We start from the raw sequence: 15010 nt of genomic DNA on the forward strand, positions 1-15010 counted from the left end.
AACCATTCACGTTGGTTAAAATCCCACAGTTCTTTCACTTTAAAAAGCAATTTTCACCTACAGCGTTACTCTCACAACACAGAAGATACACAGAATTAAAATAACAATAGCCAAAGCTTTTATTTTCAATCCTCAACTAATAAACCCATAGATTAAAGCTGCCAAAGTTAATGTTCTGAAAAGCCCTTGTGAAGAAATTTTACTTTATCTCTTTCACATAAGCACAGATATAAAGAGAACATTTCCCCTGGCTGCTTTCTAAGATCTAATATATTAGACCCAATATATTAAATACCAATTATCATATATCTAAAAAACATTTATCAGCAAGCACTACTTCACATATCATATTAATCTTGAAAATAATCCATTTCAGAGGTCTACAGATGCAGACTTTTCCTTTCTTTTGCCCCACCACTGGCAGGTACAGCAGGGGAGTAAGAGAAATCCCCAAGAAGTCATACACTGCGTTAATGAAGTACGGCTTTGTTCAGCTGTGGTTTCCCCCAGAGAATTACCATCACTTGTTTGCTCATATATGGGGAGTACTCAAAATTGCACTGCTTTTAGAAAATGGAGTTGTAACGTAAGGAAAATGTTGGCATAGTCGGTTTAAATGTATTGTAAAATGGATAAGAGATGATAAAAGCACACACTGAGAGAAGACCCGTTCTTGTTACACAAATCCCAAAGGTATTTTTGTTTCCTTCTAAATTACCTTGGTTAAGCTTAATTGGTGTCTTTTTCAAAATCCATTGGATAATTCATAAACAAAAAGTCCTTCCATGATGGATCTTTGGTTTGGGACATGTTCTCCTATAATAACAATGCCACATCCAATCAATGTTCCTTTGTGCTCATGTACTTACATGTTTAGCTAGGGTAAAAATCTGGAAGTAAAATTACTCTTTCTAAGGATGCACATACTTACAATGGGCACTGCCAAGAAGACCATTACAATTTATTCAATGAAAGTACATTTCCCCATACCTTTGCCAACACTGGGTTGAGCAAAATTCTCCCCATCTGACTGAACAAAAATGAGGGGAGAGGGTAACTGTTTTAATTTGCATTTTCCTGACACTTAACAAAGTAAGTGCTCCATCATCTGCTTACTAACCAATTACATTTCTTAGCATTTGGGTTAGGCGTTCTCTAACCTGAAGTTTATGAGCAAATTCTCCTAAGTATTTATAATACTTGCACAATTTTTTTCTAAGATTTATTTATTTATTTGAGAGAAAGAGCGTGTTTGCAAATGGGAGGGGCAGAGGGAGAAGGAGAGAGAATCTTAAGACTCCACACCTAGTGTGGAGCCTGACACGGGGCTCCATCTCACAACCCTGAGATCAGGACCTGAGCCGAAATCTAGAGTCAAACGCTTAACCGACTATGCCACCCAGACGCCCCTGTACAATTTTACTTTGTATACTTAGCCCTTTATTCCATCTGTAAATTATTTTTGTGCTTGGGATAAGGGCCTAACTTTGTTTCCAAATGGATAGACATTTTACTGAAAAGGTCATCATTTCTCTTTTGATATGATAAAAACTTCATCTACTAAATTAGCCCTTAATCTTTCCCACAGATTATTCCTGAACCAATCCTCCAAGATTTTAATAATTCAGTTTTAGTGTAATTTGTTGGAATCCACTATTCTTTTCTAAAATTGTCTTTGCAAATTCTTAGACATTTTTCTTTATTAGAGGACATTTAGTAGCAGGTTGCTACTTTTTATATTTAAATTCCAGCATTGTTAACATAGTGTTATATTAGTTTCAGGTGTACAATGTAGTGATTCAACACTTCCATACATCACCAGGTGCTCATCACAGCAAGTGCCCTCCTTAATCCCCATCACCTGTCTCACCCATCCCCCCACCCCACTTTCCCTCTGATAACCATCAGTTTGTTCTCAATAGTTAAGAGTCTGTTCATCGGTTTGTCTATTTTTTTCCCTTTGCTTGTTTGTTTCTTAAATTCCACATATGAGTGAAATCATACAGTATTTGTCTTTCTCTGACTTATTTCACTTAACATTGTTCTGAGATCCATCCATGTTGTTGCAAATGGCAAGATTTCATTCTTTTTTATGGCCAAATAATATTCCACTGTACGGGCACCTGGATGGCTCATTCAGTGAGCGTCCATCTGACTCCTGATTGCAGCTCCGGTCATGATCTCAGGTTCCTGGGATAAAGCCCCATGTCAGGCTCTGCACTCAGCAAGGAGTCTGCTGGAGATTCTCCTTCTCCCTCTACCTTTGCCCCTCCCCCTTAAATACATAAATCTTAAAAAATATATATATTCCAGGAGTGCCTGGATGGCTCAGTTAAGCGTCCAGCTTCCTCCATGCTGGGACATGGAGCCTACTTAAGATTCACTCTCTCCCTCTTCCTCTGCCCCTCCCCCCCTTAAAAAATTCCATTGTGTATATATACCACCTCTTCTTTACCCATTCATCTATTGATTGGACACTTGGGCTGCTTCCATAGTTTGGCTATTGTAAGTAATGCTGCAATAAACACAGGGGTGCATATATCCCTTTGAATTAGTGTTTTTGGATTCTTTGGGTAAATAACCAGTAGTGTGATTGCTGGATTGTAAGGTAGTTCTAATTTTAACTTTTTGAGGAACCTCCATACTATTTTCCACAGTGGCTGTACCAGTTACATTCCTACCAATGGTTCAGGAGGGTTCCCCTTTCTCCACATCCTTGCCAACACCTGTCATTTCTTGTGTTTTTGATTTTAGCCATTCCGACAGGTATGAGGTGACATCTCATTCTAGTTATGATTTATATCCATTCTCCTGATGTGTCTGTTGGCCATCTGTATGTCTTCTTTGGAGAAATGTCTGTTCAGGTCTTCTGCCCATTTTTAAATTAGATTTTTTTCAAGTTAAGTGCTTTATATATTTTGGATAGTAACCCTTTATCAGATATGTCTTTTGCAAATATCTTCTCCCATCCTGTAGGTTGCCTTTTAGTTTTGTTGTCTCCTTCACTGTGCAGAAGCTTTTTATTTTGATGTAGTCCCAACAGTTCACTTGTGCTTTTGTTTCCCTTGCCTCAGGAGACATATCTAGAAAGAAGTTGCTATGGCCAATGTCAAAGAGGTTGCTGCCTGTGTATCAGGTCTCACATTTAGGTTTTTAATCCATTTTCAATACATGTTTGTATATGGTGTAAGAAAGTGGTCAAGTTTCATTCTTTTGCATGTTGCTGTCCAGTTTTTCCAACACCATTTGTCAAAGAACACTTTTTTCCATTGAATATTCTTTCCTGCTTTATTGAATATTTATTGACCATATAATTGTGGGGTTTTTTTTCTGGGTTTTCTATTCTATTCCACTAATCTATGTGTCTACATGCCAGTACCATACTGTTTTGATAACTACAGCTTTGTAATATAACTTGAGGTCCAGAATTATGATGCCTCCAGCTTTGCTTTGCTTTTTCAAGATTGCTTTGGCTATCCGGGGTCTTTTGTGGTTCCATACACATTTAGGATTCTTTGTTCTAGGTCTGTGAAAAATGCTATTGGTTATTTTGATAGGGATTGCTTTAAATGTACAGATTGCTTTGGGTAGTATAGACATTTTAACAATATTTGTTCTTCCAGTCCATGAGCACGGAATGTCTTTCCATTTCCTTTGCCACCTTCAATTTCTTTGATCAGTGTTTTATAGTTTTCAGAGTACAGGTCTTTCTGCTCTTTGGTTAGATTTATTCCTAAGTATCTTATTATTTGGGGTGCAATTAAAAACAAAAACGTTTTCTTAATTTCTCTTTCTGCTGCTTCATTATTAGTGCAGAGAAATGCAACAGATTTCTGTACATTGATTTGTAATCTCTGACTTTACTGGATTTGTTTCCAGCAGGTTTTTGGTGGAGTCTTTTGGGTTTTCTATATATAGTGTCATGTCATCTGCAAATAGTCAAAGTTTTACTTCTTCCTTACCAATTTGGATGTCTTTTATTTCTGTTTGTTGTCTGTTTGCTGTGGCTAGGACTTCCAGTACTATGTTGAATAAAAGAGGTGAAAGTGGACATCCTTGTCATGTTCCTCACCTTAGGGAAAAAGCTCTCCATTTTTCCCCACTAAGGATGTTCAGCTTGCTAATTTAATAAATAATTCCATTGGCGTTTTGACTGTAATTAAATTGAATTGATAGACTGGATGACTTGGGGAGTAATGACAGCATATTTACAAAGTGAAACCTATATGGTTTTCTTTTATGTCCTTCAAGGATGTTTTATACTTTTTTTTTCATGTAGGTCTCACAAAATTCTACTCAAGCTTTATGGCAGGCAAAATTTACAAAGTGCCCTCTCCCCCAAAATAAAACCTGCTCTAATCCCATCAGCTCCAGGGGGAGCTGATAAAATGAACTGTCAGTACTATGATTGTGTTGTTATAGGTCACAGTTGGCCTTAATATCAGGAGATCATTAGAGTGGATCTGACCCAATCACGTGGGCCCTAACAAGCAAAACACTTTCTCCATCAAAAGAGAAAGGCAGAAGGGAAGTCAAAGATTTTTCAAAGCATATAAAAAACCCCACGGGTCCTTGCCACTTGAAAGATGGAGGGAGCATCTGAGATAACAATGCTAGCAGCCTCAAGGAGCTGAGAGTAGGCTCCAAGCAAGGAAATGGGAACCTCGGTCCTAAAGCCACAAAAACTGGATTTAGCTAACAACCTGAGTTTGGAAGCAAATTCTTCCCCAAAGCCTTCAAACAAGCACTCAGACAACCAACACCTTGATTTTAGCCTTCTGAGATTAAGCACAGAACCCAGTCATGCTATCCTGGATTTCTGACCTACAGAATGGTGACATAATAAATGGGCGTAGATTTAAGCTACTCATCTGTAGAAATTTGTCATGCAGCAACAGAAAACTAATATAGGCTTGTTCTTAGCTATTTTATAGTTTTATTGTTGTTATATTATACCTTGTGATTTCTAATATATTAGCAGTTAATTCTTCCACATTGGTCTATTCACAGCCATCTTGCTAAACTTGTATCGGTGAAAAGAATTTGTCCATGGAATCTTTTTAGATAACCACATTTTCTACAAATAGTAAGTTGTTCTAGTTCTTTCTTTTCCAAATTCCTCCTCCATATTCCTTTCTTTTTCTTACTACATTAGTTGGGGCCTCAACAGAAGGATGACTGGTAGCTGTGGGGACAATGATCTCAATCTTCTTCCCAACTTTAACGTAATTGCTTCTAAAATTTCATCACTAAGTACATACCGGCTGCTACGTACCCCTTGTATCTACTCTTTATCAAACAGAATGTTCTTTTTACTCCTCTTTTTGTTTTTCTGTTTTTGTTTTGTTTTATTGTTTCTTTTTTTAAGATTTTATTTATTTATTTGACCAAGAGAGACACAGCGAGAAGAGGGAACACAAGCAGGGGGAGTGGGAGAGGGAGAAGCAGGCTTCCCGCCGAGCAGGGAGGTCGATATGGGGCTCCATCCCAGGACCCTGGGATCATGACCTGAGCCGAAGGCAGACGCTTACGACTGAGCCACCCAGGCGCCCCTGTTTTGATTTTTTAATTAAGAATGGGTAGCAATTTTATCAAGTCATTTATGGGAATCTGAAAGGACAAAAATCATGGAATCATCTATGATGATTTACATTAAAATCATTAAAAGAATTTCTTTTTAAGATTTTATTTATTTGTCAGAGAGAAAGAGAAAGAGCACAAGCAGGGGGAGCGGCAGGCAGAGGGAGAAGCAGGCTCCCCGCTGAGCAGGGAGACTAATGCAGGGCTCAATCCCATGACCCTGGGATCGTGACCTGAGCTGAAGGCAGATGCTTACGACTGAGCCACCCAGGCACCCCCATTTTGATTTTTTAATTAAGAATGGGTAGTAATTTTATCAAATCATTTATGGGAATCTGAAAGGACAAAAATCATGTACTCATCTATGAGTTACATTAAAAGAATTTCTTTTTAAGATTTTATTTATTTGTCAGAGAGAAAGAGAAAGAGCACAAGCAGGGGGAGCGGCAGGCAGAGGGAGAAGCAGGCTCCCCACTGAGCAGGGAGACCGATGCAGGGCTCAATCCCATTACCCTGGGATCGTGACCTGAGCTGAAGACAGACGCTTAACCGACTGAGCCACCCAGGCATCACACATTAAAAGAATTTCTAATATCAAATATTCTTCATAAAGAATTTTCCAGTTTAGTTCTTTTGTTCTAGGTATGTAATATCAAACCTCCACCCTACTTGGAGAGAATCCCCCACCATGTGAGTCTTGGTAGAGGCAGGAAACAGACTCTGTCCCACAACTCCTGGCAGCTGAGCCATAGCACATGACCTGGTTTCACAGCCAAGGACTCTGATGTCTGAGCAAGTGATGCAAAGACAGATGAAGACCTGAGAATTCATTCATGACAGTGGCTCCCACTGGTAGGGTGTCCAACAGCAGAGGCATGCAGAGGTGAAATCAAATGGGACAGGGAGCAGTGGTGACTGATTCCTAAGCCAGGTTTCCCAGCATTCTTGAGGTATTAAAGGGAAGCAGCCAGGCAATCCACCAGCTTCCCTTCCCTTGCCCCACAGGAACACTCTTTGTGTACGTTTGGACCTACGAGCCATGCCAGGGTCCTCAGTAAAAATCCTAAGAATACAGAAAATTGGATCCAATGGTATACTCAAAATATCATGAATACCAACAGTTTATCGTAGGAATGGAAGTGCATCAGGCAGATTTCTTGGTTGCCAACAGTAATAGATGACTCTGATGGAAGTAACCAAGGAAGTTCACTGAAAGACACTGGTTGTCTTACAGTCTCTGTGGTGCCACCCTGATGGTCTCTTGGGTCTTCTCCTAATCCCAATACAGCCACAATCACTAAGCATGCAGCCACCCTTCACCCATCACCACCTCCCTCCCGTGGTTCAGCCCATATTTTGAGCTCCAGTTTTCACCTACAATTGTTTCACAGTTGCCTTTTGCCTCAGGAAATTTTTTTTAATAATTTCTGGCTGAGATCCGTCTTTCTTACTTTCTAGAACGCTGTGGAAAATGCATGCCTATCTTTCCTCTTACTTCAAGGCTGACATACAAGCCTAGTGTTCCATTTCGATCTAATCTCTCCTCTGGATCCGTTCTCCTATTCAGGAACAGAGTAAATAGAACAAGTAGAAGCACACAACTCCACCTAATTCCTCTATCATAAGCAGGTGAAAAGGTGCTTCATGACCAAAGGAGGAATGAATTATGCTTGAAATTTCAGCACTGAAATGGGGCAGAGTTTTTAGAGAAAAAAAATGTGTGTGTATATATATATATATACACACACACATAAATCAAGGCTATCTTTATGAAAAACACTTTATGCCTATAATTCCACAAAATGTTAGTTTCTTCATACATATAATCTATTTATAAAGCGTAAATAATAGCCTACTCATGAAGAATATACACAAAAGCAAGCTTGGAAAACCAACTTAGCAGTTTGGAAAGTATATGGAAATAGCAGAAGTTTCATGCACAGAAGGAATCACCATTTTCCAAAACCAGCACTCCAAAAATATCAGAACATAGTCTGTCGATCCTCTGTAGCAGTTTTTTATTTATATAGAATCTGGTGCTGAAAATTCTTTACAAAGAATTTCATCCTTTAGCTCCTTGTTACCGTCTACGGAGAAACCACAAGGAAAACATGTGGCGTTACACAATGAATCCAAGGCTGACCTAAGAAAAAACGTAGGATCTCATGATTCCCTCTACAGATTTGTATATGTTGTAGGTCTACATATGAACATGGAGCAGAGGCAGATGAACCTCAGAAATACTATATTTCTGCCCCTACTTCAAGCACATATGTACTTGAAAACCTCTTAACTTCTCATCTCTCATACTGTAATATGACAAGACTCAGAAACCATGGGTGTCAACAGTCAATTAGCTACTGGGGTCAGGGGTACACATCACCAGCTCACATTTCTGCCAGTCCTGCCCTAACTGGCCCCCCTTCCAATCAGCCGGTCCCCAATTTATATTCCATTATTTATGCCTCCTGCTCTTATGGATAAATGCACTCCACGTGGATTCTCCACAGAGACTGCCTGTGGGCTGTATTTGGCAGTTCAGATTCATAGTCTTCAAGTTCAGAAGAAATCATCCTTGAATAAAGAAATTAAGTGACAGAGAATGGACATGAGAGCCAAAGTAAGAACGAGAAGTACACTAGGCAAGGAACAGGCCAATTGCAGGATTTATTACTAGAAAAGGACAATACCATCAAGGATATAATGAAAGAAACATATGACTTCAAATATTTATTGAGTACCCATTACATGTCAGCAAATGATTAATCTCCAAAAGATGGAAAAAGCATGCTAACAAATGCCAGAGAACAAGATGCACCCAGACTATAATACAAAGAACCTCAATGGGGGAAGCAGTTCATTGCCCTATCAGAACCCTGGAGAAGTCCTGGGGCTAAGGAGTGACTAAGAAACTTCTAGAAAGTGAGACAAAGAAGGACTTGGTTATCATCAGAAGCTTTTTTACACATTTGACTAGTTACTACGCAGGCATTTTACCTGCATTAAAATGTGTTTTAAAAGAAAAAGTATGCCAAAGTAGAAACTAGTCATTACCTGTTTTTGTTCATGGAGGTAATTGTATTGTGGATTTGGTTGATGTACTGTGAAGTGGTAAGTAAGGAAGATGCATGGAGACAAAATAAGGATATGGTATTTAGCTGTCAATTTGTTGACCACATTTATAAACAATTCAACCCCCCATTTTTCCCCTCCCCCCAAAAAAGGCTACTTTAAAACTTTTTTTTTTTTAAGATTTTATTTATTTACTTGACAGAGAAAGACACAGCGAGAGAGGGAACACAAGCAGAGGGAGTGGGAAAGAGAGAAGCAGGCTTCCGGCAGAGCAGGGAGCCCAATGCGGGACTCGATCCCAGGACTCTGGGATCATGACCTCAGCTGAAGGCAGACGCTTAACGACTGAGCCACCCAGGCGCCCCTACTTTAACACTTTTTCATCTGAATTCTTCCCAAGCTCCTTGGACAGGTAGCCCATTACAGGTCACTCTGCACCAGTGTGGAGGCTACATGTACTCAAGTCTTTAAAATGCTGAGACATGGGGCTTCACCTCTATGTCAGATGGGTTAGTTTCATTTTAAGTTTAAGGAAAACTTTTTTCTTAACTTTACTTCTTTCAGTACTTGGCAAAAAAAAGGCAAGAATGGGATTGTGTTTAGCACCATCAGTTGTTTCTGATCATTTCCAGAAGAAATCTCTACCAAAATGAGAAATTCATCGACATACTACAAAGTAAGATGCAACTGCAATCACAGCACTTAGCAACATGTCCAGGGACTTTCACAAAGATCAATAAATTACAGTGTGGTCTTAGACACATAACTGATCTCCACAAGTGAGACTTGAGAGAATGAGCCGAATCGCAACACAACTATCAAGAAAGGAATTCTTCGGGGCTCCTTGGGCCTTGGCCTACCTGCACTACTCTATCTCTGGACTATCTCTCCTGTTTTGGCATCGTTAAAAACCCCACTCAATCCTTCAAGATCCTGTTCAAATGCCACCTCCTCCACGAAGCCTGTCCTTATCTCCTCAACCTTATTATGACCTCTCCCTCCACCTAACCTCTAATTTCTGCCTGCCTTTGAGACTTAAAACTATTCTGCCTTTTTTAAAGCGATTGCTTACTTCTCTTCACTTTTCTACTAATATTTAGACATTTTGAAAGCAGGTGCTGAGGACTACACACCACTTCCTTTCCATGCAATTCAAGGATTTACACATAGTCAGAACTCCCTAAAAATTCTTTGAATTAATACTAAGAGCCAACAAACAAGGAAAAGGGAAGTGCAATGCTGGAAACATGGTGGCCTGTGACTTATACCTTGATTCATCTGTTGTAAAGATTTCTATTTTCCTGACCAGTCAGACCTATGAAAACAGAAAGAAAGATGGATTCATTTATCTTGACCTCAGTAGATTGAGTCAAAACTACATAGTTTACTTTGAGTTACACATTTGTTTCAGTGTTCTGTAATTCCAACAAACTCAATGGACTCTGAAGGTAGTTTAAGAAATAAGTCTTAGATTTGAAACTTAAAAGATATGAAAAAATAAAGGGGCCCTACAGTAAATGTTTATATAGAAAGCTTATATATATATATATATATATATATAGTTTTCCTTACACAATAAAATAAATCTGACAGGATTTCTGTTTGCTATCATAAGGAAATCAAGAGATTGGATATGAGGCAGTAAGAAGGAAATCAAGAAAGAAGTATCTGAGTTTTTCCAACTCCACTCAGAAAAAATTCATTAAATGTTACAAGATATTAATTTACTTTTCAAATGAGAGTAAATACCTGTGACATATTTCTGGATTGTGAATTAGATGCCACTTATACCTCAGTAAATAGAGATAGATTACTTTTATTACTGACACACTAGCAGCATTCTGTAAAGAAAAGAGCTACAAGAGGGTTATAATCTTGAGAAAGACTCCCAAATAGGACAAATTAATTTGAAAATACCATCAGTGAAGCTTTCAACCAGAACAAAGAATTCTTCGAATGAGTAATAACACCTTTGCAGATTAACACAACATTACAAACCAGAAAGGCAGGTTTTTACCAGCTGCACAGGATGACAACTATTATATTTCAGACAGTTTACTCCTTCACAAAGGGGAAATGAACCCTTTAAAAATTTTTTAAATGAACCCTAAAAAAAAATTAATGTTATGCTTTTAAAAATGCACTATATTTTTATTTAGTGTTTTTAACGTAATAGATTCGAAGTTCTGTGGGAAAACATAAATCATGTTACATTTTTTTAGCTCAGGCCTGTTAGGATAAGGCAAAGTAGGAGCATGAAAGAGAGATTCTTCAGGCACCAATAGTAATTGCTTCTCGGACCAAGTGTTGTTAACTCCATCTGATGGTTTTTGACTAAGTTACTTTTTTTTTTTTTTTTACTAAGTTACCTTTATCCTCTAAGTGAGGAATCTATGAAGAAAACCCTCTTTTAGTGATTAAAAAAAAAAGTAAAATGTTTGTTTTTCACGATACTGTTTATATCTTTCATGTATACAAGTTTAGAGGCGCCTGGGTGGCTCAGTCGGTTAAGCATCTGCCTTCGGCTCGGGTCATGATCCCAGGGTCCTGGGATCAAGCTTGCTTCTCCTTCTCCCTCTGCCCCTCCCCGCTGCTTGTGTGTGCGCACGTGCGCGCTCTCTCTCTTTCTCAATAAATAAAATCTTTAAAAAAAAAAGTTTGTTCACACAGATACGTTTTTCTCAGACTTATCTAATGTTTCAGCCAATCTATTGCTGTGTAACCAATCATCTCAAAACCTAGTAGCTTAAAGCAACAACAATTTGCTCATGATTCTGGGTCAGGCTCAGAAGGGAAAGATGGCATCTGTTCTATCTGGTGTTGGCTAGAGAGGTTCACTTGGGCTCAAGAACCCAAGATGGCTTCATGCACATACTAACACCCCACCTGGGGTGAGGAATGACTGGAGGCTGGCGGCCTCTGTCCTTTTCTTCACTGTCTTTCATCATCTAAGGCCTCTCTCTTTAGAAGGGTGGTCTACCACGGTGACTGAGGGCTCTGAGACCACAAGAGTAGAAGCTGCCAAGTTCCTTAAGGCCCACACCTGGCACAGCCTCCCTTGTGCTACACTCTACTAGTCAAAGCAAGTCACAGGGTCATCCCAGATGGAAAGGGAGGGGAAACAGATGCCATCTCTCAATAAGAGGAATAACAAGGAAGGATCACTGGCGGCCATCCTTGCAGACAATCCACCATATCTCACTCCCCAGTTTTCCTCTCTAAACTGGTTTTATACTTCATGATGCTTTTTCTCTGCTCAACTCATCTTCGCTGTAACATTCTAAATTACAGCAATAGAAGGAGAATAAATCTTGAGCATCTGTATTTACGTTGCTATGCTAGGTGCTTTCATACACTTAGTCTCATTTAATCTTCACAAGAGCTGTGTAAACTTGGCGTTTTTATTCCCATTTTACAAATGAGGTCGCAGAGGTTGGGAAAGGATAAGGAGTTTGGCTACAGTCACACAAAGATAAGTGGTAAAGGCAGGATTCTGATCCAGAAATATCAGACCTAAAACCCTGAGTTCATTCTCTTACATGACTGGTTCTCAAAGCCTGGTCTGAGGATCCCTGGGAGGACCTAGAGATGTATCTGATAGTCCATGAGATCAAAACTGTATTCCTAATATTTTGTTATTTATCATTTTTTTCTCTCACAAGTATACAGCTTTCCCAAGGTTACATGGCATAGGATCTCACAACAATGAATATGGCAAATAAGAGAATTAGCTATTTTCTATTAAACCAGGTCTTAAACTTGCAAAAATGTAAAAACGATGTCACTCTCCTCATCTAAAATTGTCTTATTTTGGAAAATACAATATTTTTATAAAAATATTTACAATGAGGGGCGCCTGGGTGGCTCAGTTGGTTGAGTGTCTGCCTTCGGTTCAGGTCATGATCCTGGAGTCTCAGGATGGAGCCCCGCATCAGGCTCCCTGCTCCACAGGAAGCCTGCTTCTCCCTCTCTCTCTGCTCCTCTACCCTGCTCGTGCTCACATGCTCTCTCTCTCTCACAGACTCTCTTGCTTTCTCAAATAAACAAAATCTTTAAAAAATATATTTACATTCACATGTAATGGGATTTTTTAAATGAATTAGTTTTATTTCTCAGCTTTAACTTACAATACTGTAAATATACATAGAGATAACCCTCACAGACAAAAGTTCTTTGAGGTCCTTAGTAATTTTATTCCTTTTTTTTTTTTTTAAGATTTATGTATTTACTTGAGAGAGAGAGTGCACACGCAAGGAGGAGGAGGGGCAGAGGGAAAGGGAAAAGGAAAGGGAAAGCATCTCAAGCAGACTCTGTTGAGCGTGAAGCCCAACTCAGGGCTTGATCCCAAGACCCTGAGATCATGACCTCAGCCAAAATCGAGAGTCAGACGCTTAACCAACTGAGCCATCCAAGCGCCCTGGTCCTCAGTAATTCTAAAGCATGTAAGGAAATCCTGAGACAGAAAAACTTGAGAACTGCCTTACTATACTAACAAGGGTGCATTCTTGATGACACATATTATGAAATAGATTGTGTTCTTGATTCTTATGTATTTGGGGAGATTTGTAAACCCTTCTTCATTTTATAGATGAGGACATGAGGACACTGGGACCCACAAGATGAGTGAGCTGCCCACAGGTCACAGGGCTAGCTAGCTACCTGAAGTTCTAGGAATAGAACCAATGCCATATGATTGCCACTGTACAAACATCTACCTCTGTCTCTTACAGATCTTGTTAGAACAGGAGTTCACAAAAAATCTTGTCAGTAATAAAATAAAATCAGAAGAAAAAACCAAGCAGTCCACAAGGAAGCTCAGAGATCAAATAATAGATAGCAGCATTCTTTGCCAAAAGCAAGCAGAATTTCCAGAGTGGAGAGCTATTTTCAAAACTAATATAAAGCGTACTCTTTAGTTTCATCAAATTTGCATTAAAAAATTAAGTCCCAATAAATAGAAATGCCTGAAACACAAGTCAAATTTTTATCTTTCTCCTGTATGTCTTGGATATCTTCCTAAATGTTTCAAATTCATGAATGTTATGAATCTCAAAAAATAATCTTTCCAAATGCACTATGGTATCCTGAATTAGATTCTGGGACCAAAAAGAGGACATTTCAAAACTTGAAATCCAAAAAGAATCCATAGTTTAGTTACTAGTATTGTATACAGTGAATTGGCTGCACTATTTCCTGGTTTTGACAAACATAACATGATTATATAAGATGTTAACATTAGAGGAAGCTAGTGAAGAGTGTTCAGGAACTCTCTTACTGTTTGCAATTCTTCTGTAAATCTGATTTGAAATTTAACCTCTGATCTGTAATGAATAGAATGGAACAGAAACCCTATCCATCCATTCTATTCATTACAGATCAGAGTAAAATCAACAGTGAAACATCAGAAAATATAAAACATTTCACAACCTAAGACTTTATTTTCTTTAAAAGGAAAAATGGATTATATAGCTTCAAAATGAAATCCCTGAGAATTCATTAATAACCTTGATTTAGGACATTTAAGTGATTATTTTTAAGCTCATGAGCTTTGTAGAGCAGAATGTGTTAAGCCAAAGATCTGTTTTACAAATATAATCCCTCACTTAAGATATAATCATTTAAACTTTAATTTGAATGATGAAAAGATGATTTCAAAACTTTAAATGTACTATGTTTATTACTATTATTAATTTAAGTAGGCTCCACACCCAGCATGGAGCCCAATGTGGGGCTGGAACTCACGACCCTGAGATCAAGACCTGAGCTGAGATCAAGAGGCAGAGGCTTAACTGAGTCACCCAGGTGCCCCTATACTGCTTATTATTAACAATTATAAATTCAGAACTAAAAACAATATCCTATTTTGTATAGAAGGTTTAGTTTTCTGGGTTTTTTTTTTTTTTAAGATTTTATTTATTTATTTGACAGAGAGAGACACAGTGAGAGAGGGAACACAAGCAGGGGGAGTGAGAGAGGGAGAAGCAGGCTTCCCGCCGAGCAGGGAGCCCGATGCGGGGCTCGATCCCAGGACCCTGGGATCATGACCTCAGTGGAAGGCAGACGCTTAATGACTGAGCCACCCAGGCGCCCCTAGTTGTTTTTTTTAAGATTTTATTTATTTGAGAGAGACAGAGAGAGCATGAACAAGAGGGGAGGGACAGAGGGAGAAGGAGAAGCAGACTTCTCGCTGAGCAGGGAGCCCGACATGGGGCTCATGACCTTGCTGAAGGCAGACACTTAACCTTGCTGAAGGCAGACGCTTAACCAACTGAGCCATCCAGGCGCCCTAGAAGGTTTAGGTTTTAAAAATCTGTTCACCTCAGGGCGCCTGGGTGACTCATTCGGTTAAGCCTCTGCC

The 15010-nt window shown here is 39.0% G+C and overlaps 1 protein-coding gene across 7 annotated transcripts in view; it reads right to left on the reverse strand.

The window, feature by feature from the left end:
- Nucleotides 1–15010, reverse strand: part of EPB41L4A (erythrocyte membrane protein band 4.1 like 4A) — a 240266-nt gene that overhangs the window by 139786 nt on the left and 85470 nt on the right. The window lies entirely within an intron of this gene.

Source organism: Callorhinus ursinus, unplaced genomic scaffold, assembly GCF_003265705.2.
Source record: "Callorhinus ursinus isolate GAN/ISIS: 27379988/994484 unplaced genomic scaffold, GSC_fseal_2.0 scaffold3, whole genome shotgun sequence".
In the NCBI taxonomy this organism is placed as follows: domain Eukaryota; kingdom Metazoa; phylum Chordata; class Mammalia; order Carnivora; family Otariidae; genus Callorhinus; species Callorhinus ursinus.